Consider the following 24,166-nt stretch of genomic DNA (forward strand, 5'->3'; position numbering starts at 1 on the left):
TCCACCTGGCGCCTCAGTTGGACCAGCGTTCGTGCTGGACGTGCAGACCGCGTGAGACGACGCTTCATCCAGTCCCAAACATGCTCAATGGGGGACAGATCCGGAGATCTTGCTGGCCAGGGTAGTTGACTTACACCTTCTAGAGCACGTTGGGTGGCACGGGATACATGCGGACGTGCATTGTCCTGTTGGAACAGCAAGTTCCCTTGCCGGTCTAGGAATGGTAGAACGATGGGTTCGATGACGGTTTGGATGTACCGTGCACTATTCAGTGTCCCCTCGACGATCACCAGTGATGTACGGCCAGTGTAGGAGATCGCTCCCCACACCATGATGCCGGGTGTTGGCCCTGTGTGCCTCGGTCGTATGCAGTCCTGATTGTGGCGCTCACCTGCACGGCGCCAAACGCGCATACGACCATCATTGGCACCAAGGCAGAAGCGACTCTCATCGCTGAAGACGACACGTCTCCATTCGTCCCTCCATTCACGCCTGTCGCGACACCACTGGAGGCGGGCTGCACGATGTTGGGGCGTGAGCGGAAGACGGCCTAACGGTGTGCGGGACCGTAGCCCAGCTTCATGGAGACGGTTGAGAATGGTCCTCGCCGATACCCCAGGAGCAACAGTGTCCCTAATTTGCTGGGAAGTGGCGGTGCGGTCCCCTACGGCACTGCGTAGGATCCTACGGTCTTGGCGCGCATCTGTGCGTCGCTGCGGTCCGGTCCCAGGTCGACGGGCACGTGCACCTTCCGCCGACCACTGGCGACAACATCGATGTACTGTGGAGACCTCACGCCCCACGTGTTGAGCAATTCGGCGGTACGTCCACCCGGCCTCCCGCATGCCCACTATACGCCCTCGCTCAAAGTCCGTCAACTGCACATACGGTTCACGTCCACGCTGTCGCGGCATGCTACCAGTGTTAAAGACTGCGATGGAGCTCCGTATGCCACGGCAAACTGGCTGACACTGACGGCGGCGGTGCACAAATGCTGCGCAGCTAGCGCCATTCGACGGCCAACACCGCGGTTCCTGGTGTGTCCGCTGTGCCGTGCGTGTGATCATTGCTTGTACAGCCCTCTCGCAGTGTCCGGAGCAAGTATGGTGGGTCTGACACACCGGTGTCAATGTGTTCTTTTTTCCATTTCCAGGAGTGTATATTATCGCCACGAGTCGGTTCTCTGTTTCACTGCTCAAGGTAGTTTTCAGATAAAGCACTTTAAAAAATTTCACTGAATTCTTTGTCCCTGCCACCCGTTATGAACGTTTGAGTCTCCCAGTCTATATCCGGCAAATTAAAATCTCCACCCAGAACTATAACATGGTGGGGAAATCTACTCGAAATATTTTCCAAATTATCCTTCAGGTGCTCAGCCACAGCAGCTGCTGAGCCAGGGGGCCTATAGAGACATCCAATTACCATGTCTGAGCCTGCTTTAACCGTGACCTTCACCCAAATTATTTCACATTTCGGATCTCCGTCAATTTGCTTCGATACTATTGCACTTCTTATCGCTATAAACACGCCTCCCCCTTCACTGCCAAGCCTGTCTCTGCGGTATACATTCCAATCTGAGTTTAGGATTTCATTACTGTTTACGTCTGGTTTCAGCCAACTTTCTGTTCCTAGTACTATATGGGCATTGTGACCGTTTATTAATGAGAGCAGTTCTGGGACCTTTCTATAGACGCTCCTGCAGTTTACTATTAGCACATTAATATTGTTATTGCATTTTGCTTACTCCTACCTTGCCGCGTCTCAGGAGGCGTCTTGTCGGGCCTAGGGAGGGAATTCTCTAACCTAAAATACCCACATGTGCCCTCCACACTTACTCCGCTACCCTTGTAGCCGCTTCCGGCGTGTAGTGCACGCCTGACCTATTCAGGGGGACCCTACATTTCTCCACCCGATAGCGGGGGTCGAGAAATTTGCACCCCAGATCTCCGCAGAATCGTCTGAGCCTCTGATTTAAGCCTTCTTGTCGGCTCCAAACCAGAGGACCGCGATCGGTTCTGGGAACGATACTACAAATAGTTAGCTCAGATTCCACCCCGCGAGCGAGGCTTTCCGCCTTCTCCAATTCCGCCAACCGCCTGTACAAACTGAGGACGACCTCTGAACCTAGACGGCAGGAGTCATTGGTGCCGACATGAGCAACAATTTGCAGTCGGGTGCACCCAGTGCTCTCTATCGCCGCCGGCAGGGCCTCCTCCACATCACGGAGAGACCCACATGCCCTCTGACAGGCAGAGTGGGCGATGCCACACGGCCGGCCTCCACATTGATCCTCCGCCTCGTGCGGCGCGAACGCCGCTGAACCCGCCACTCCCCTTGGGGAGAGGATGGCCCAACCGCGCCCGGTACCCGCGAAGACGTCTCGACAGCAGGGACAGTGGGTGAAGCATGTAACACCTGGGATGTACCATGCGAGGCACCAGACTCCCCACTGCCGCTACACTCCGAGGCAGCAGCCTGAAGACGGCTGACCGCGGCCATCAACACGCTCAGCTATTCACGAACAGTGGCTAGCTCCTCCTGCGTCCATACACAGCAGTCACACATCCTATCCATCCTAAGAAATCAATTTACTGTAGAGAGTTAATCAACTTTTAACTAGACTGCTAATTCACTAAAGGCGGCTGATAGTTGACTAAACTGTGGTTGCTGGACACTTCTTGTAGAAAACAATGAAAATAGCACTACCTGCCTGTGGACTGTATTGAAAACAAACACTAGCACTATTGGCACTATGGTTGACTAAAGGGACTCTCTCTGACTGTATTTAAAACAAACACGAAATCTATGGAACACTATTACTAGCACTCGACAATTAAAGCTTCCTAAAAGCAAAAACACACGGAAGAAGAAGTGACAAGTAAGAAAACTTATACGAGATATAGCTCTACATAGAATGCTGTACAAAGATCTGTGGCATTTTATGACTATATCAATGCAAAACACAAGTATGATGTAATACCTAAAGAGACACATCATGTTTGTGTTTTCTATTGATATACTCATAAAATGCCACATGTGTTTGTACAGGATTCTTTGTACAGCTGAAACGTCCCCTTTTGAAAAATTATACATGACTGTGTTTAACCTGACACACAATATTTTTAGCGCAACGCAATCTGACTTTCAATAATTCCTACAAAAGAACGGCCCTGACTAACATTAACCTATACCTTTCACAAATCACTTACCTCACAAAAATCTTCGTTACTCGAACTACTGCAATACAGCGAGCGCCACTACTGCCAGCTAAATAAGAGATTCAAACTAAGGAAGGCACTAACTACTGATAGGCATAGTTAGCAAATGAAAGATTTTAATAGAGAACAAACAATGTATTTACCTTAATAATGTTGAAAACTCATAATATACACAGCAGTTCATGACACCCAGTTTTAAAAATTTCACAACTCCGCCATCTCTCTCCCCACATCCACCACTGCTGGCGGCTCACCTCCAACTGCGCAACGCTACGCGCTGTTCACATCCAGCTGCCGCTGCCCAACACTACAATGGCAGACAACAATGCAAACCAGCCACAGATTGCACACAGCACAGCCAGTGATTCTCACACAGAGCGCTATGTGGCGTTACCAATAAAAAAACCTAAACAGCCTACTTACACAGCTACGAATTCTCTTAGTCGTGTGGACTATCTGTTCTACATTAAGCTGTCTAACGATGGCCTAAGAAGCCGAAAGCCGGTTCATAGCGGACTAATAAATATTATTGTGGAATATTAACACGTTGTATTCAAGTTATTAATATGCCTATCTCTCTCCAAGAGCCGACGGAATATTCCATAAAAGACTGTTTTTAGTTAAAATATTCTAATTATGGTTGCCGTACCAGACGATCCAATAGAGTGGATATAAAGGTTATACCACTCTGATACTAAGTCAACTAAAACCATTGCTCGGAAGTATAATGGGCACATGTATTTACCCCGGGACACTCAACTACCGGCATTCCTCCGCATTGAGACAAATTATGCAGAAGCTTTACGAATTCGATGAAGACTTACACCTCACATTCATTTACTTCAGGCCAGCATACGACAGCATTATTCGGCTATCCCTCTGGAAGATAATTCAGGAGTCCAGTATACCAGTGAAGTACGTTAGGTTGATTGAAGCTTCTTTCAACGGTTCAAGTTGCCAAGCACGCTTCACGGGTCAATTGTTGACACCCTTCACAGTTAAGACTGGGTTGAGACAGGACGATCCTCTGTCGCCAGTTCTTTTCAATATTGCGATGGAAAAGGTCAGACTTGCGGCTGGCGGTAATAGGGTTAAGGAGATTGTTTGAAGTGAGACGATCCTTGCATTAGCAGATGATGCGATGATTGTTGACGGAACTCTGAAGAAGCGAGTAAATTAAGGTTACCGGTCACCGATGAGAAAATATAGTATAAGGTAGTCGTTCGCCGACAAAATGATATGGACTCCATCAGTATAGACCGTCACAATTTTGAAAGAGTCGAAACAGTCAAGTACCTGGGGTCAATTTTGTCGAATGAAAGTGAGACAGAGAAGTAAATTCGACCAAGTATAACAAATGCGAACCAGGTGTACTACACTTTAAACCACCCACACATGTCACGTATTCTATCCCGGGAAAGCAAGATACAGCTTCGCATGTCACTGGTGCGACCGGTTATATTGCATGAGAGGGAAGTTTTAAGGAAAACTTATGGTCTGGTATACAATACAGTAACTGGAAGATGGGAAAGAAAGCACAAGAAATTTGTATCGGTGGTTTAAGAAAGCTGATATTGGAATAGTAACTGCAAGAAGAAGACTACAGTGGGCAGAACATGTTCTCCGAGCAAAGTATCTTCTCCCTAACAAAGTATTAGTACATGAGCTAAGTGGCAGACGTCCAAGAAGTCCGCAAATAAGGTGGAAATACAGACTTTAGTGACACTGGAAGAAGCAGATCCACCCGACAACATTGCGGATTCTGGAGACAGAAGTAAAGGGGCAAGCCTATGTAACTAGTTTTTGCTATGTTACAGTTTTATTTAATCGTAATTCGTGGACTGGATGTGCTGATCATTTCACTATGTTTTCTCTTTACGTACTTGCATATTTTTGTCTTCTGCCATGCGCCTACAAGGCCTGTTTATGTGAAACAAAAAAATAAAAAAAATGATGATGATGAGGATGTATTTGACGAATAATATACACTACTGGCCATTGAAATTGCTACACCACGAAGATTACGTGCTACAGACGCGAAATTTGACCTACAGGAAGGAGATGTTGTGATATGCAAATGATTAGCTTTTCAGAGCATTCACACAAGGTTGGCGCCGATGGCGACACCTATAACGGGCTGACATGAGGAAAGTTTCGAACCAATTTCTCATACACAAACACAAGTTGACCGGCGTTGCCCGGTGCAACTTTGTTGTCATGCCTCGTGTAAGGAGAAGAAATGTGTGCTATCACGTTTCCGAATGTGATAAAGGTCGGATTGTAGCCTATCGCAATTGCGTTTATCGTATCGCGACACTGATGCTCTCGTTGGTCTAGAGCCAATGACTGTTAGCAGAATATGGAATCGGTGGGTTCAGGAGGGTAATACGGAACGCCGTGCTGGATCCCAACGACCTGGTATCACTAGCAGTCGAGATAACAGGCATCTTATCCGCATGGCTGTAACGGATCGAGCAGCCACGTATCGAATCCTGAGTCAGCAGATGGGGACGTTTGCAAACCAACAACCATCTGCACGAACAGTTCGACGACGTTTGCAGCAGCATGGCCTATCAGCTCGGAGACCGTGGTTGCGGTTACCCTTGACGCTGCATCACAGACAGGAGCACCTGCGATGGTATACTCAACGACGAACCTGGGTGCACGAATGGCAAAGCATCATTTTTTCGGATGAATCCAGGTTCTGTTTACTGCATCATGATGGTTGCGTCCGTGTTTGGCGACATCGCGGTGAACGCACATTGGAAGCCTGTATTCGTCATCACCATACTGGCGTTATCACCCGGCGTGATAGTATGGGGTGCCATTGGTTACACGTCTCGGTCACCGCATGTTGCAGGCCCTGTATGGGCCTTTCTGGATACAGAAAACGTTCGACTGCTGCCTTAGCCAGCACATTCTCCAGATCTCTCAACAATTGAAAACGTCTGGTCAATGGTGGCCGAGCGACTGACTCGTCACAATACGCCAGTCACTACTCTTGAGGAACTGTGGTATCGTGTTGAAGCTGCATGGGCAGCTGGTACACGCCATCCAAACTCTATTTGACTCAATGCCCAGGCGTATCAAATCCGTTATTACGGCCAGAGGTGGTTGTTCTGGGTACTGAGTTCTCAGGATCTATGCACACAAATTGCGTGAAAATGTAATGACATGTCCAATGAATACCCGTTTATCATCTGCATTTCTTCTTTGTGTAGCAGTTTTAATGGGCAGTAGTGTAGGTTACAGGTTACAAATCCAATACAGAAGAAATATGCACTTTCAATGACATCAGAATACGGTAGTTTCGATGGGTTTAGATATAACAGTTTCATTATTCCGCGGGTTACTGCTTATATCATTCGGACTCAGAGTCCTCGCATGTTACGGTCCAGTCACAGACACCGAACATACACGACGCCCGGAAGCCCGTTCGAGAACAAAGTAAGATCTCGGATGAGAACTCGTTTGTCATTGGCGTAACAAGAGGACGTAGGGAAGCACTATAAATTTTTACAATTTTAATACTGCAATTATACAAGTAACAAAGTGTAATATAGTGAGGGATATACAACGGCTTGGGTGAGCTTTGAGATAAAGGCGGGGTCCCATAGCGAAGGTGAAGCTACTTAAAGAGGTTGCTTAGATGGTAAATTTTATTGCACGTACGCGCTTAGAATACCCACTAAGCGCCACCGACTGAGCTCAAACAGTTGGCAGTTACAAGACAAGTGCTAGCGAACAAAAATCTATTTCAAGAACACTTTGCGGATTCCAACCCGTCTTGGAAGAGTATTATATCTCACTCTACACAACCCCAACATACGGCTCGATTCATATAAAATATTATCTTTATTCGAAACCACCGGAGCATTTACTACCCACTTTTAAAACAGCAGTATTTGCGACAGCCATATTTTTACTTAATAGGGCGGCTCCATTAAATAACATACAGTACTTCATTTACACCACAGGATACTTTAAGAAATAGTCCAATAATTACTGCAGCACAACCCTGAATAAGGCACAAGTGTTTAACATTATTAACGCTTAACAAAACGCACTAGTGCTCAGATTTTAATACAATCCTGCCAAATCCCCATGCGAATCATTAAGAGTACTTAAGCTTCCTTACTACACTCCTGGAAATGGAAAAAAGAACACATCGACACCGGTGTGTCAGACCCACCATACTTGCTCCGGACACTGCGAGAGGGCTGTACAAGCAATGATCACACGCACGGCACAGCGGACACACCAGGACCCGCGGTGTTGGCCGTCGAATGGCGCTAGCTGCGCAGCATTTGTGCACCGCCGCCGTCAGTGTCAGCCAGTTTGCCGTGGCATACGGAGCTCCATCGCAGTCTTTAACACTGGTAGCATGCCGCGACAGCGTGGACGTGAACCGTATGTGCAGTTGACGGACTTTGAGCGAGGGCGTATAGTGGGCATGCGGGAGGCCGGGTGGACGTACCACCGAATTGCTCAACACGTGGGGCGTGAGGTCTCCACAGTACATCGATGTTGTCGCCAGTGGTCGGCGGAAGGTGCACGTGCCCGTCGACCTGGGACCGGACCGCAGCGACGCATGGATGCACGCCAAGACCGTAGGATCCTACGCAGTGCCGTAGGGGACCGCACCGCCACTTCCCAGCAAATTAGGGACACTGTTGCTCCTGGGGTATCGGCGAGGACCATTCGCAACCGTCTCCATGAAGCTGGGCTACGGTCCCGCACACCGTTAGGCCGTCTTCCGCTCACGCCCCAACATCGTGCAGCCCGCCTCCAGTGGTGTCGCGACAGGCGTGAATGGAGGGACGAATGGAGACGTGTCGTCTTCAGCGATGAGAGTCGCTTCTGCCTTGGTGCCAATGATGATCGTATGCGCGTTTGCCGCCGTGCAGGTGAGCGCCACAATCAGGACTGCATACGACCGAGGCACACAGGGCCAACACCCGGCATCATGGTGTGGGGAGCGATCTCCTACACTGGCCGTACATCACTGGTGATCGTCGAGGGGACACTGAATAGTGCACGGTACATCCAAACCGTCATCGAACCCATCGTTCTACCATTCCTAGACCGGCAAGGGAACTTGCTGTTCCAACAGGACAATGCACGTCCGCATGTATCCCGTGCCACCCAACGTGCTCTAGAAGGTGTAAGTCAACTACCCTGGCCAGCAAGATCTCCGGATCTGTCCCCCATTGAGCATGTTTGGGACTGGATGAAGCGTCGTCTCACGCGGTCTGCACGTCCAGCACGAACGCTGGTCCAACTGAGGCGCCAGGTGGAAATGGCATGGCAAGCCGTTCCACAGGACTACATGCAGCATCTCTACGATCGTCTCCATGGTAGAATAAGCAGCCTGCATTGCTGCGAAAGGTGGATATACACTGTACTAGTGCCGACATTGTGCATGCTCTGTTGCCTGTGTCTATGTGCCTGTGGTTCTGTCAGTGTGATCATGTGATGTATCTGACCCCAGGAATGTGTCTATAAAGTTTCCCCTTCCTGGGACAATGAATTCACGGTGTTCTTATTTCAATTTCCAGGAGTGTATAAACGTGAATACAGGAATCGCGTTCAGAAGGCTTCTACTCTCAGTTCAGCTCTTAATAGATGCCAGGTGCCGGTAGATTCCATCGAGCTGAACAGCCGTTAATGTACATGCCACCCGGATGGAAAATTTTTGAACTAAGCCACTCATCAACTTTTTTTTTCTTTTTTTTCTTTTTAAGCACAGACACAGCTGTAACAGAAGATAAATCGTTATTTACACATAGCCGTTCCTAAAATAGAATCGCAAGATCCGATTAAGCAAGGCGGCAGATTAAAACAGTTAAATTAAACTGACTTTCCTTAACGTAGCGTCAGACTCACTTTCGACAATCAGAAACCACTTGGCACCTTACACTGACGGAACAACAGGTAAGCTGTTCACAGTAACATGCGTTACACTTTCAGTTTTGGGCTCCAAACGCATTTGCTGGCAGCTTTCTTTTTCACCATCCAGCAATTTAGACCTGGCAATGTGCACTAAAAAAAAATTATGGAACGATACCTCGGGGGGCATTTATTTTTGGTTGTTTCGGTCCACTTTCTTAGTAACAAGAAAGCAAACTAATCTGCAGCATTAATAGGCATTATGCTCTCTCACTTCAACGGAAATGGCTGCAACTTGATCTTATTGATTCAGTCCCCATATAGTCGCAGCACTTACATCACTTTCCAGAGAAACTCGTGACTAAAGCGAAGGGCATAGTGATTTCATAATGCAAGTGAAGAAGGTAAATGAATTTCGGTTGGGTCATTTCCAGAATATTATGATGAATTTTCTTAGCAGATAGACCTACTACTCGGAAAATATTTGCTGCAGCAAGTTTCGTATGTGTATTGATTGGAATATTTTATGTTTCTGTTATTTGCAGGAACAGTATGCGACATGAAAATCGAGACTTACAATTTTACTCGTCTTTTGATCTTGATTAAAACATTACGCCAAATACCAGATAGAACAGAGTGAAGTTAGGTATATGAGACGTATTTCCTTGCACAAAATTATATCTGATAAGCCAAAACATGCAATATTTGAAACTGATAGGTCGATTAACGAATAAAATATTCTCTGGATTCCTGATATTGAGATTTCAGTAGTAACGTGAGCATTCGACGACTCCATCCATCTTCATCCTGACGCTGAACATAATCATGAAATCTCACATTGTTGCTGAAATCTGAGGTGTTTACAATGCAGGAAACGTATTTGTGGATCACAGTGGCAGTAACTTAGTTTCAAGTTTATTTTTCGAAATCAGTATAACTTGGAAGGTGACAAAATATTGGCGACTATAATTTTGTTGATATCTCCATCAGTAAACGGCAATATTCATCGGTTTAATAGTTTATCGCTGGAAATTTAGTATTCTTCTGAATGAAGGAAGAATATTTCCAAAAAGAAATAAAATTTTCGAAGAAATTAAGCAACAAATTTTCGCCTCCAGGAATCCCACACTAATACCGTGTAACACGGCATATAGCGTATTAATGGCCTCAGTTCGGCGAGGGAAACGGAAAAAATGGCTCTTCACGTATACCATATCCAGCTAAAGCTATCTATTGGTTAACAGATCCCGTGGAGCTATCATAGTCCAGGTATATTGATTGTTACGTTTCACTCGCCGTACCAAATGGACCTCGGCATTTTGTACTGAATTAAAATCAGATGATTTAGCTGGCCGATTAAAGTTCGATAAGGTACCTGAGTGTTCATTACCTCATGAACGTATGCGTACAGCATTGTAAAGACGGGGATGTGACGACTCACAGTATCTTGTAATAAACAGTGTCTGCCGTTATCATGTTGCAGGTGAAAGCTAGTCTTCTGCTCTGGCCTTACCCTGGTTCATCTATTTCACTCAACTTCCGAACATACGAGGATCATTCCGAAAGTAATGCCTCCTATTTTTTTGTGGCGACTTTGGCTGTCCGCACCAGATGTCGTTGATGTAATGCTAGTGCTGGAACCTTCCCTTTTCATTTGCAAATGGTTCCGTTGTTCTGCGGTAGTTGACACCAGCCGAGGAGTATTCCAAAATGGAGTCAGATATGGACGCGCGTATGAAACAGCGATCTTTGAATTCATCACTGCTGAAGAAATAGTGCCGATTGCGACGCTTGCTAAAGGTATATGAAGGCGATACAAGAGACGTGAGTAATGTGAGGCGATAGCTACGGCATTTTGAAGGTGGTCAAAAGGGTGTCCATGACAAGCCAGGCCACGATCGACCCTGCACAGCTGTCATCCATGGCAATGAATAGCGTCTTGATCAACTCATCCGTACTGATCTGCGGATAACGGCCAGAGAATTCTGTACAAAGCTGAATTTCGGCTATAATGCCTTGTAAAAAATTTTGGGTTATTGCAAAGTCTGTGCGAGGTGGGTCCCGCGGATGCTTACAGTAGAACAAAAAACTCACCGAACTGAAATTTATCTGGACCTGCTGGACCAATATGAAGCTGAAGGTGACAATTTTCTGTATAGCATCGTCACCGGAGTTGAGACGTTGTGTCACCACTACGATCCGGATTCCAAAACACAGACCATGGAATACCGACTGGCAAATTCTCCGTCCGCCAGCTGCGGTGGCCGAGCGATTCTAGGCACTTCAGTCCGGAACCGCGCGACTCCTACGGTCGCACGTTCGAATCCTGCCTCGGGCATGGATGTGTGTGATGTCCTTAGGTTGGTTAGGTTTAAGTAGTTCTGTTCTAGGGGACTGATGACCTCAGATTTTAAGTCCCATAGTGCAGTCAAAGAGCACTGACTTTTATGTTACGTAAACCTAGACATAAACTGAAAGAAAAGTATTCAGTTATGTTGCCTTTTTTCAGAGGTGGTTATCTTATTATGCCTAAGATCCTGACAACAGGTATACGAAAAAATAAACAAAATACAATTGACTTACACTATTCGTAAAGGAATAAAACCGTGTAAACTAGTTCCTATTTTTCGTTTTATACTTTATTCACACGAGGTGGGACTAAGCATGACTGACTGGTATAAACCAGTAACGTTATATTTAGACTAAATGCTCAATGTATTGAAGCGGAGCGGACCACGTTATCTTACTTCCATTAATCGTCATGTTTTATGAATCGAAATCTCTAGTAGAAGTGAGAATTCCGGATTGCCTCCGTACTCATCACACAGATATTTGTTCGTTGTACAAAACGCAGTGGTAATTCGACATCGAAATTCAGCTGTTTGCAGCACTCAGAATATTGTGAAAATATCTTGGATGCAAACTGTTACAAAAAAGTAATGACATAAACTAAATAAATGGGAACGTAGCTAACGACAATATTGATTGCTACATTTAGCTTTGGAAGGTTCGGTAGAATTTGAGAGGTGTACTCTGAATGGACCATTTATAGCAAAACTGTGGAAGTGTGAACTCCACCGAGCTCTTAAAATGGCGGCTGTTTGTGCCAACTGCTACACCACGAAATAGGTAGGTGCGGAATAATAAAATGACTTTAAAATGATTAATTATGACAGTATGTTGTATAATGTTTCCACTAGAGACGTAATTAAGATTCTAAGTGCTTACTGAACTTCTTTCACAATAGGCATGAAGTACACCTAGGTTTTAAACAATGCTCGTCCACCGGTGACATTTACGTTTAAAGACAACAGATTACACAAAACTTTTATATACAATTACTCTTATCGTATAAAAATATGAATGTAATAATTACTAGTTGATTCTGACTAAAGTTCCTAAGTTCGCATACCAGTATTTCACACAATGGTTAGTTTGTTTGGAAAGGGGACCAAACAGCGAGGTCATCGGTCCCATCGGATTAGGGAAGGATGGGGAAGGCAGACGGCCGTGCTCTTTTAAAGAAACCATCGCGGCATTTCCCTGAAACGATTTAGGCAAGTCATGGAAAACCTAAATGAGGATGGTCGGACGCGGGTTTGAACCATCGTCCTCCCGATTGCAATCTAGTGTGTCAACCACTGCACCACCGCTTTCGGTCTCACAAAATGGCTACGTGTACATTACACAGTATCATTTCAGAACTTGCCGTGCGAAGAAAATGAAATACAGTGACGTGAAATTATGCTACCTTCTCTACACGTAAAATAATTCTTATTGTTAATTATAGCGGTAGCTTTAGTCTTGCAAAACAATACATGTTACATACATTATTTTCTTTTTTAAATTTCCTTACTCTGTGACAATCACAATTTTTAAAATTTTGTGCTTCTGAGGTGGTAATTCCCTATTACAAAGTGGCAGCTCTTGGAATAAAGATGAAACATTCTGGTCGTTAGGCCCTTACGTGACATACAAAGTCGACAGCACTGAAATCTGTTTCTCCCTTAAAGAATATGGACCATAGTCCCGAGAAAAAGAGAAAGAGTTTATGTTTTTTCTTATTAGCTAAGGTACACGTCGAAACTGTGTGATATTGCCTAAAGAAATTAATAAAACTGCTGTGAGATGTTGCTTCCAAAGTATTTAACAGCACTGGCAAGTGATAAAGTAATGAACTAAAATTTTTAAACATACCCACAATGAATAGGTTAATGAAAACGTTAAAAATATTCCCAAACTATGTTAAAAATCTGCTCATGCTCATAACTTCAGAGCGGTTTTTTCAATGTTCACAATATACGTACTCATCATGAAGTGACTTTGTGAAACTTTTCTGACAAGGCCTTCATCAGCAATGGACGTCGGACAAGGCTCCTCCCGACTGTGGACAGTTTTGTACCAGTTCATATTTCATGAAACTACTGTAAGCTGCCTCAGTTTGCAAGGGCTCTTCGCTCTATCAAAAGGAGAAGATTCGTCCGGTAATTTATAATGTTGTAGTAATTACTACCAGACTGTGTGGCGTTGATACCAGATGGCACGCTACGTTTTCACAAATGAATCAGGGCCTAATGCAGAGGGACTTCCGTAATCCACGTGCACCGGCATAAACATTATCTGCGACGTACGCAGGGATCCAGAACTGCCGACACGTTGGATACGCCGACAAAGCACACATCGGGGGCCTAACTGAGTGCAGAACGACGCGCTTGGGTAACGGTAATTGCAGTGTCAATCGCTGCGATGCGGGATGCATACGCACTGCGGTACCATCCCAATGGGAGCCGACAGGCCCTCCTCTCCAAAGAGGAGCCGGAAATTACTCAGCGCCGCTGATTTTTCTGCAACCAGAGCTCTGTATAACAGTTTATTTGGTGCTCTTGGTTGCTTCGATACGGAAGCACAATAGTCAAGTTCCCTTTTTTATCTTTAATTTCGTTGTTACTCTTTCAGCACTGTGACTGACAAAAATGAGTGTAGTTACTAATGGCGACAGCGATAGAAAGGGGTTCGTTACTGAAAAATATCCGATAGAGTTACAAAAATTATTTATTTCTAAAATAGGAAGCACGATGCGGTTTCAAGACATTCGACTCATCTTCGGGCGCATATTAAAATGTGAACTCACAAAGGATGCACATGCACCTGAAGATGGGACATGTGTCCTTGAACCGTGTAGTGCTTCCCTTTTTAGATAGAAATAATTTTTAAAGTTGCAGTGGATTTTATCATTGACAATAAATATAAATGTGTGGCTAGGGCCTCCCGTCGGATAGACCGTTTGCCAGGTGCAGGTCTTTCCAGTTGACGCCACTTCGGCGACCTGCGCGTCGATGGGGATGAAATGATGATGATTAGGACAAAACAAAACCCAGTCCCTGAACGGAGAAAATCTCCTACCCAGCCGCGAATCGCCCTTAGGATGGACATTCTGACGCGCTGACCACTCAGCTGCCGGGGACGGACATCACTGACAATGAATAACAGTATGGATGTCCCGTGAAGAGAAACGTGTGGAGAGAGGGAATCAGTTCTGAACTGTCGGTGACTATTCATATATCCGAAGGGCTGAAGATAATAGTTACACTATTATATAAGTAATTATGCTATTCTTATACAGAGTGATCTTTTCGAACGTGTACTAACTCTAGGCACTGATCGATGAGAGGATACAGAACAGAAAAGGTCTAATGAACTTATGTCTGGAAATGCGTGGTTTGCCGGCCGAAGTGGCCGTGCGGTTAAAGGCGCTGCAGTCTGGAACCGCAAGACCGCTACGGTCGCAGGTTCGAATCCTGCCTCGGGCATGGATGTTTGTGATGTCCTTAGGTTAGTTAGGTTTAACTAGTTCTAAGTTCTAGGGGACTAATGACCTCAGCAGTTGAGTCCCATAGTGCTCAGAGCCATTTGAACCATTTTGAAATGCGTGGTTTCCATGCTAGAGACCATTTATTCAATCATACGTAGTTACAGAGAGTGAGGTCTAATATGCGCAATAACATGCAGCCACAGTTACAATATGTGCTGAAAATGGTTCCCATGAGCCTCGATGGATGCGTCTAGGCGCTCTAGCATGTTCTGTCTCGCACGGTGACGTCGGTTAGGCTGCATCCGAACAGAGTCGGATGCAGCATGAATACGCTGCTCCAGTGTCTCCATATCTGAAATGGGCTCTGTATAGACGATACTTTTGAGATGGCCCCATAACCAGAAATCGTGCAGGTTGAGATCCGGTGAAGGAGCGGGCCATACAAATGGACCCCCTTGTCCGATCCATCGATCAGGGAGACACGACTGAGATGCGTCCGGACATTAAGGGCGAAATGGAGTGGAGCACCTTCATGGAGCAGCCACATAACCCTTCGAACCATCAATGGCACTTCTTCCACCAAGGAAGGCAAAGTCACCAGCAAGAACCAGCGATGGTTCCGGCCTGTTAGGCGACATGGAAGATAGGCTGGTCCCAAAATACGGCCGGCCATCACATTCCGGCTGCATCGATGCTGATGATTCGCTGTTACCATTCTGCGTTGAGGAACTACTATGCGTAAGGATGGCGTCATCTGTGAATAAAACAAATCCCGGAATAGTGGTTGCCTGGTGAAGAAATCAATGACAAAACTGCTCCTGACGTGGAAAGTGTGCAGCTAATAATCGCGGCAAACGTTGTAAGTGATGAGGAGAGTAACACTGGAGAATGTTCCACACGCTCGTCTGGCTTACCTCGTACAGGTGGGCAACTTCCTGGTACTGACGCGGCGGTCGCCTTCCATGGTATTAATCACATATTGCTCCAAGTCTGGTGTCCAAACATTTCTGGTACGTCCTTCATGATTTCCTGCTTCCTGAAACGATCCTGTCTCAGACAAACGACGAAACACTGTCTGTCGCAAACATTGAATGCTGTGGATATTGCCGGGGGGGGGGGGGGGGGGGGAGTAGGTCTCCTGATACTGCCTCGCTGCTCGCCGCCAGTTGCCATTTGCCGTTCCCATAGTAAACACCATGAAGACAAACACTCAATTCGAATACGGAACCTTTGTCTACAAAGCTGTATCACATCCACTACAAGGTGAGTCAGGAAGAGAAGTGAATCGGACTCAACATTAGCAGTAGAGGGCGGGACGGCATGACGTATGAGGAACAGTACCACCCTCTAGGAGGAAACCATGTATACTGTAGCCGGTCGGTGTGGCCGAGCGGTTCTAGGTGCTGCAGTCTGCAACCGAACGACCGCTACGGTCGCAGGTTCGAATCCTGCCTCGGCCATGGATGTGTGTGATGTCCGTAGGTTAGTTAGGTTTAAGTAGCTCTAAGTTGTAGGTGACTGATGACCTCAGATGTTAAGTACCACAGTGCTCAGAGCCATTTGAAACATGTGTACTGTAACTGCGGCTGCATGATATAGCGCTTATTAGACCGCAGTCTCTGTAACAAAGTATGATTCAATAAATGGTCTCTTGCAGGGAAGCCATGCATTTCCGGACGTAAGTTCATTAGACCTCTTTTGTTCCGTATCCTCTCATCGATCAGTCCCTGGTGTTTGTATACGGTGGAAAAAAAAATCTGCCTATATATTAATTATATTAATTAATTAATCACGTTAATATTACGTTTGAAGTGAAAAATAGTAAATCAAGGGGTAGGTTCATTTCGATAATACTCACAAAGGGTAATATTTTAAATTAAAAAAATTAACGTTAATGATTCAAATCGCAACAGGTAAGAGTTTAAATTGAAAGAATAAATATTGAAGTAACAAGACCTAATATCAATTTAATCTCTACCTTGACACTACCGTAGACCATCCCTGCGTGTCAACGGAATCGAAATTCCACTCTGTTCTCCTGTGATGCAAATTTGGTAACAGCATCCTCCAAGAACTGTTCCTTCCTTCGGAGTTCTCCTAGTAGACGAGCTTCTCTTCTCCAATAGAATTTATAGAGTAGCTTTTGATCCTCGTCACAGCGGAAAACGTTCTTTTTACGGAAGACGCACAGTGAGGAATTGCATACAGTAATTCTATCAACATAATAAATTTCTGAAAATTTTATTTGACATTGAATTAGTGCTCAGCAGTTTTGCAAGTTCACTCATGGTTTTATTTGTAAACTCTTCTGTACTGTACATTAAAGACAGCTCATTTTCCAATGGAATGCTGTCGAGGAACTTTGATTGATTGATTGATTTTAATAGGGAAGCTAAAGAAGCTTAGGTCTGACCCGCCACTGCCCGCACCGAAACTAGGTTTATTGTGCGGTATCGCTCCCTGTATATCTAGTAAAGCCAACCAGTGCCCTTAAATAGTGCAAGGAATCCCTCTACCAGTTTTTTTGTTAGACATAATTTCTTCAGGTCTAGTTGTCCCGAATATTCTGTATCTTTTACTCTCCAATGCCATGCATTCGAAGATTAGGTGTGATGCAGTTTCTTCACCATCATCACAGATCCTACATTTAGGGTCCTCTTTTATTATACCCATTGTGTGTACGTGTTTTTTGCAATTCCAATGGCTGGTCATCAGTCCAGTCATGAGTTTGACCTCTTTACTGTTCAATCCCTGGATTATAGAGGTTCTTTTAAAACATGGCGTGGGCATAATTACCTTAGCATGTTTTTGATTATGGACCTTGGTCCAACATCCTACGTGCTGTTCCCTAAGCCAGCTCCGTAGCTCTAATTTGATTATAGCCTTGGTGATTGTCAGGACAGGTTCCGGTCCAATAAATGAAGTTGTTGCCCCCATCCTAGCCAATCTATCGGCTTGTTCATTGCCACAGTTCCCTGAGTGGCCAGGGACCTACACTAGGTTTACCCTATTGCTTCCCCCTGGCTCCACCAGACCTCTGTGGCAATCTGCAGCAATCTTAGATCTTGTTGGAGGAGCTGCCATTGATTTCAGGGCTGCCTGGTTGCCCTAACTGCAGTAATTTCAGCTTGGAATATAAAGGCCAGTTTTCCTAGAGAGATGATGCTGTCCAGTCTTGCCTGAACCCCGTACGCCCCTGCCCCAACGCCGTGGTCTGATTTCAACCCATCGGTGAACCAAACGATGTCCCCTGTACGGTGTCGAACTGTTTTTCCCACTGCTCCCTACTTCCAATCATGTTGTAAGGCTTGTCGAAGCAATGGGGAGTTATTATATAGTCGGGAGGCATTTCTCCAGCCATTCCTATATTTACCTCACTCACTATGTTAGCGTGTGATTCTGGATATCCCAATGAGACCCAGTTTTTGCCAGTTTTAAGTCTGTGTGCCCCAGCTGCTGCCTCCATCGTGACCCAAGTGGTCCAAAAGTGGTCCAACTAAAACATTCATATTTCATTACGTACTATGCGAATATGTAATAAAAAATGGGGGTTCCTATTTACAGAAACGCAGTTGATATCCGTTTGACCTATGGCAGTGCCATCTAGCAGGCGAACCATAGCGCCATCTGGTTTCCCCCTTCAAGCTAGACAAGTTTCGCCCTTTGTAGTTTTTTCCTTTGACGCTTATTTCGTGAGATATTTGGTCACGATCAATTGACCACCCTGTACAGCTGACTTTAACCGTCTGCCCTTTTCTTTTCTTTTTCTTTTTTTTTTTTTTGATCAAGTCTTTAAATTTCGGACGCTTGTCGTTCACCAAACTTAGGAGAACTATGTGATTAGAACATGAATTAACATAACAAACAGTATTTTAAAGAAAACAATTAGATATGATTGCAAAAGGATCACAGTCACCACCATAAGCACACTATCAAGTTCATTGCTTACATAACCAAAATTTACACAACACTTATGATTCACCTTGAGTTATTTATGGAAAGGTCTCGTCCGTCTCGGAGGACAGGCCAGATATTTAACTAAAGGATGGGAGCATGGCTACCCCCCCAAATTCTATAAGTCCCTCTAGATCCTCGAGCGCCGTGCACTCCACCTCACTTTCCATATACAACTCCCATCCTACACGTGGATCCTCTGCGACCTCATTCCTTTACTCAATCTGCTCCTATTCCTCGAACATATCTGCATACTCTGCACCTCCCGCCACCTTGATCACCCTCACTCCCTGGTTGCTCCCCTTCTCTCCAATCCCCACCCCTTGCCACGTCTTCACTGTTGTGTCCTCCCTACCCTCCATCTCTACATCCTTCCTCTCCTTTCCCAAGGTGGCTTCTGTCAACTCCCCTTCCCAGATGGTGCCCTCTCTCCCTCCATTTATCCCTCCTATCAGCCTTAGTCCTCACCCCCCCTCCTTTCCTCTCCTTTCCCTGGGCTCCCTCTTCCCCCCCTTCCATCCTGTTTTCTTCCCACCTAACCTCTCTCTGCCCCCCGTCCCCGAGTCCTTTTGTATACCCATCCTCTGCCTTTCCCCACTCCCTGTCGCGTCTGCCCAGCACCCGCCCCCCTCTTATGGGTCCTCGTCCTCCGTTGGATACTTTCCTCCCTCCCTACCACTTCGTTTTTTCCTCTCCTTCCCCCCTTTTCCTTTCTCGTCATCTGTCCAGGTTCCCCCCCCCCCCCATCTGCCCTCGGCTGTGGTATATCATATTTGTGAAAATTTTTTAGTGCAGTGTTCAAGTGAATGTTCAGTGTTGTTCGTCTTTCCAAAGTGTTGCGAACAGAACCCATGCTGTCGCTGGTGTAAGTTTTATATCTCTTGCGAACGGAAACCAGACTGTCGCCATGTTTTTTTAAATTGTATGTCTATTATTTTACCTGCCTGCTTCATACGTGTTTTATTAGCATCATCAAGCCTTTGTTTTATGTTTTAAGTTCCACGATTTTCCCATCATTTTATCATTTAAGTCACCGATTTTATCGCCTGTTTTTATTATTTATTATCTTCATCTTTTTAAAACAAATTCTGTAGGCTGAAGAGCGGTGTACTAAGCTGCTGCCAGCCCGCCCCTTTCGGGGGGAATCTAAACTCAATAAAGGAATAAAAAGCACGGCTTATACACGGTGGTACTTGTAACAAACGAGTAGAAAGCAACCGGCAAGCAATTTCGAAGATGGTCAGGCTGCAAGTCAGGACAGAAAACACACCAGACACACACATGATCTCAGCTGCCCGCCAAGGCGACAAAGACCATCTGCCTCATTTGCAACAGCAAATAATACACGTGGCAGACAAATTATACTCGTGATTCACCTTTTTCAAGACCATGCAAGACTTACTAATTACGTGACTGTGTGTAACATAACTGAAAACCCAACTGAGACATTTACCGAATAAAAGAACAATTAAAATTACGCTGACTTTACAAAAGCTCTGCCCCTCATATTAAAAGAAAGTCTAAAACCAAAACTGGGCGAAGAGCACACTAAGTAAAATACTAGATCAAATTAACACTGCAAGGAATCTTTGAAACAAGCAGTAAAACTCTATTCCTTTTGCATTTGCCGAAATAATTAGACTCCGCTCCGCAGAAACAACACTTCGAATCCTTAGACTTCGTAAGTTCCGTGTAACACTCTCTTATTCTAAACCATCCTTAAGTGATCTTCGGTAGATACAAGATTCCACCATAAGTTTCACAAATCTTCACTGGTTAACAGCAGAATATGAATCGTACTTAACGTCATGCTTCCAGTTACGCGATGAGATGTCCAGCATGAGATGACGGACCCGCCACGGTTTCGCACGCAAACGCGCCGACTAATCAGCACCGTACACCCGGCGCGTACACGGCAAGGACGGCGAGGATGGCGAGGCCCAGGCACAGCGGATCGAGACGAGGGCCTGCCTTCAAAACATGTTGCCTCGTTGAACGCCAACCGGAGAGAGACTCCAGCCACACGCCAAACCGGAGAACCAAAGGCTGAACAGTCAGGCATACAAGTCCAGACGAGTGTCGATATCAGTGACACAAGTGGAGCCTAACTAGCGCCAGTCACCACGGTTCAGAGTACTTGCCGATGTAAAATCCGTCACACACTGCTATGATTCAGGACACGCTCTCGGGTAACAATCCTTCTTGAAGTGTAACCTCTGCCCATGGTGGCTTCACGTTCTTAACTGATCATGAGCCCGATACGGCAGAGAGCACGGACCGGGAAAGGAAAAGAGTTTCGCATGCGTAAACAAACATAGTCGATCCCAAATCTTGAGATATCAGCGTAAATACCGCGGTGTCCAGGGGCGTTTGCAGTTGCTTCCCAAGTATAATTAATGCCATACCTCGGCAACGCTTGATTTTTGTCTATTGGAGCTTTTTAGTTACTTTTGGCCTGTACGTTCCGTGTGTGAATTATTTACCATCACTTGTGAAACACCCTGTAGGTAGTGTACAGCTGTTACGTTTCGGTCACCAGATTCTCCACCTCTGACGTATGTCATAGCAGTGAAGTGGTCTGTACGTGCCGGTCGGTCATATGCAGTAAATGCGGGATGACTGGTTGACGTGGAGCCCATGACAGGAGGAAGAAAAGAAGCTGGCCCATGACCACATTGTGAGGATATCAATGTGAATATGCAACGTGAAATGGTGTGACACACACTGCTATGTAACACTACGTAAGAAGACCGAATGTAAAAATGCTAATCGAATGGAATCAGAGAAGAGCGCCACGTCTTGTCAACGATAATCGGTGCCTAACTCGGCTGGAAATGCTGCCGTCAGTAAATGCAGGTTAATTTCAACAAGTTTTCGACAAAAAATTGCGAAGGGAACTGCTTATAATGAACATTGGTAGTACTTTGCAGAAGACCGCTGTTGGAGGTGGTACAGGAAGTTGTACGGCTTCAGTTGGCCACTCAATACATCAACTGTACACAACTGACTCCAGGTTCGTGGTCCAACGAGTCATGGTTTCGCGTCTCTTTGAATGATGTAAAGTGACGAGTGTATCGACGGCCCAGTTGTGTGGAGGCTGTAGTTCAGGTCGGAGGTGGTTCTGTGACGCTTTTGGAGGGTTTCCGTATCATGGCTTGGGACAACTCTTTCACATTACCGAGGAGATGAACCATGACGTTTATTTCTACATTCTCGGTGACCAAGTGTCGTCTTACGTTTTCGTGGTATATATGTTCTAGAGACTCCCATCTGTTCCTCATCGGACTGAAACCGGTCTCAAAGCTAGTCATATTGTGACACTGTCTTTGCGTGATGCCTCCTGGGAATGGCTAATGTTTTATAAGGCGTTGCTGTTGTTGTAGCTAATAACTCATAATCTTAGACGTTTTCCCTATCTTTACATTAAAGGCACTTTGTTTAAGAAATTTTGACTATGCGTTCCGCTGAACAGCTTGATTAAATTATTTATTTAGATATATGTGTCTGAATGGAGTATGGATGTGAACATAAGTATTAGGAAATGGATGTAGTTCTTCTCATTACATCTGCTGCTTTCGAGATTATGTCATTTGACGTCACTGCGTGAAGTGACTGCATTACCTTTCAACTCTATACAAAGTGCTGAATGATTTGACCTGTGTCTTTGAATTATCATTGTCTTCTATTAAGTAATGACCTAACTAATGACTTGTCAGTTGATCTCGACCGTAATAAATGCGACTGCTGTTAAAATGAATTATAGGTTGACTAAATGCTGAAACTAAGCGTTTTTCTTCCGTAGGGAGTTTCGTTTTTCTAGACGCTAGAGGTGTAGACGGCTCGTTGTAAGATCAGCTCTTTACGTTGTGTATGGAAGTTAAATAAAAAAAAATATTGTTTTAGCTACAACCTCCAATTTGAATCATTTAAAGCTTGAGGTTGTGCATTCCCTGCTATAAGCAGTGTCATTTGTTTCGATTGAATCTACGCAGACTCTGCAATGTCCCACAATGTATAGCTGTACTTACCGTTATCAGTGGTACGAATATGGCAAGCTAAGCATTACCCTCGCCCACTAAAGCTATCGTCATTATTCTGAATCTTTCCTTGAATTATTTTTTACATGTTTGGGGAGTGAGAATGCATCCACTGCCACACCCTCGCCTTTCTTTCCGGCGTGCTGAAGGAAATTCCTATTTCTAACAGTTTTCTTTAAAAACGTCAGTGTCTTCCACCTAATGGCACACCAAAACTGGTAACGTCTATTCAGTTCACACAATCTTGTTATTGTCTGGTCACGAAACACAATTTACGGTACCCAAGATTCTCATAAACAATGCTCAAAAATGGTGCCTTAAACGACTTGGTCCGTTAGCTCCATGAGGCTTCTCCTCGCCTTCGATTTCCATTCATGCACCTTCTATGAGATGTCTCACATTACTCAGAAGTGAAAGCTTTATCACCATGCAGTGGGGTCATCCTAGGCCGAATTTCTGCTGTCGTGTACTTACACAGGGCATTTCAAAATTATAACATCAGACGTCTAGAGGTGACAGATCGGACGGCGAGGAACCTTTGTTAAAGACTAAATGTTCGCTGTCGTTTCCCTGTGATATTAGGCGTCTTCTATTACTGGTTGTGCTCTTGAGATGCATTTTTTATTACTGGCTGTCCGCTTAAGAGGTATCAGGTTGCAGGCATTCTGCGACATGTGTACGCAATGTGTGCTGCCTATAATTCAGTCGTCTATTCTGCATAAACTGGAGTAGACGGGACAGAATTCCTACTGCGATCGCAAAATGTCTTTATTCGTTTAGAGATTCATTTTTAAGTTCTTCTTGTTTAAAATCACTCTCAGTTTACTGGGGTAGGAAGTATGTAATTGCAGCACACCTAATAATGCAAATGCAGCAAGTCTAATAAGTAGACCCTGCCAGTTTGGTAGAATTGAGTTTGTCCCAGGCCCAGTAAAAGGATGCCTAGCGTCGGCAAGAGCCGTAAGCGAACATTTTTATATCTAACAAAGCTTGTTCCCCAAGACATGATCTATCACCCCTGGAAGGTTGATGGGACATTATATATATATATTCCAGGGACGGACTCATGACTTGGAAATGAGGAAAAAAATCCTACCGACTCGTGTTCAAAAATGGACGGCGTGCGTGCAACGACAACAAATCGTCCCGGAACACAATACAGAGCTGTATCGCATCCACGTCACAACATATGTTCAAATTGGCCTGCATTGGGTGCAATGGACGCGTTTACACGTAGACAGCAAGGACTGATGACA

This window comes from Schistocerca nitens, chromosome 5 (assembly GCF_023898315.1).
Source record: "Schistocerca nitens isolate TAMUIC-IGC-003100 chromosome 5, iqSchNite1.1, whole genome shotgun sequence".
Lineage (NCBI taxonomy): Eukaryota > Metazoa > Arthropoda > Insecta > Orthoptera > Acrididae > Schistocerca > Schistocerca nitens.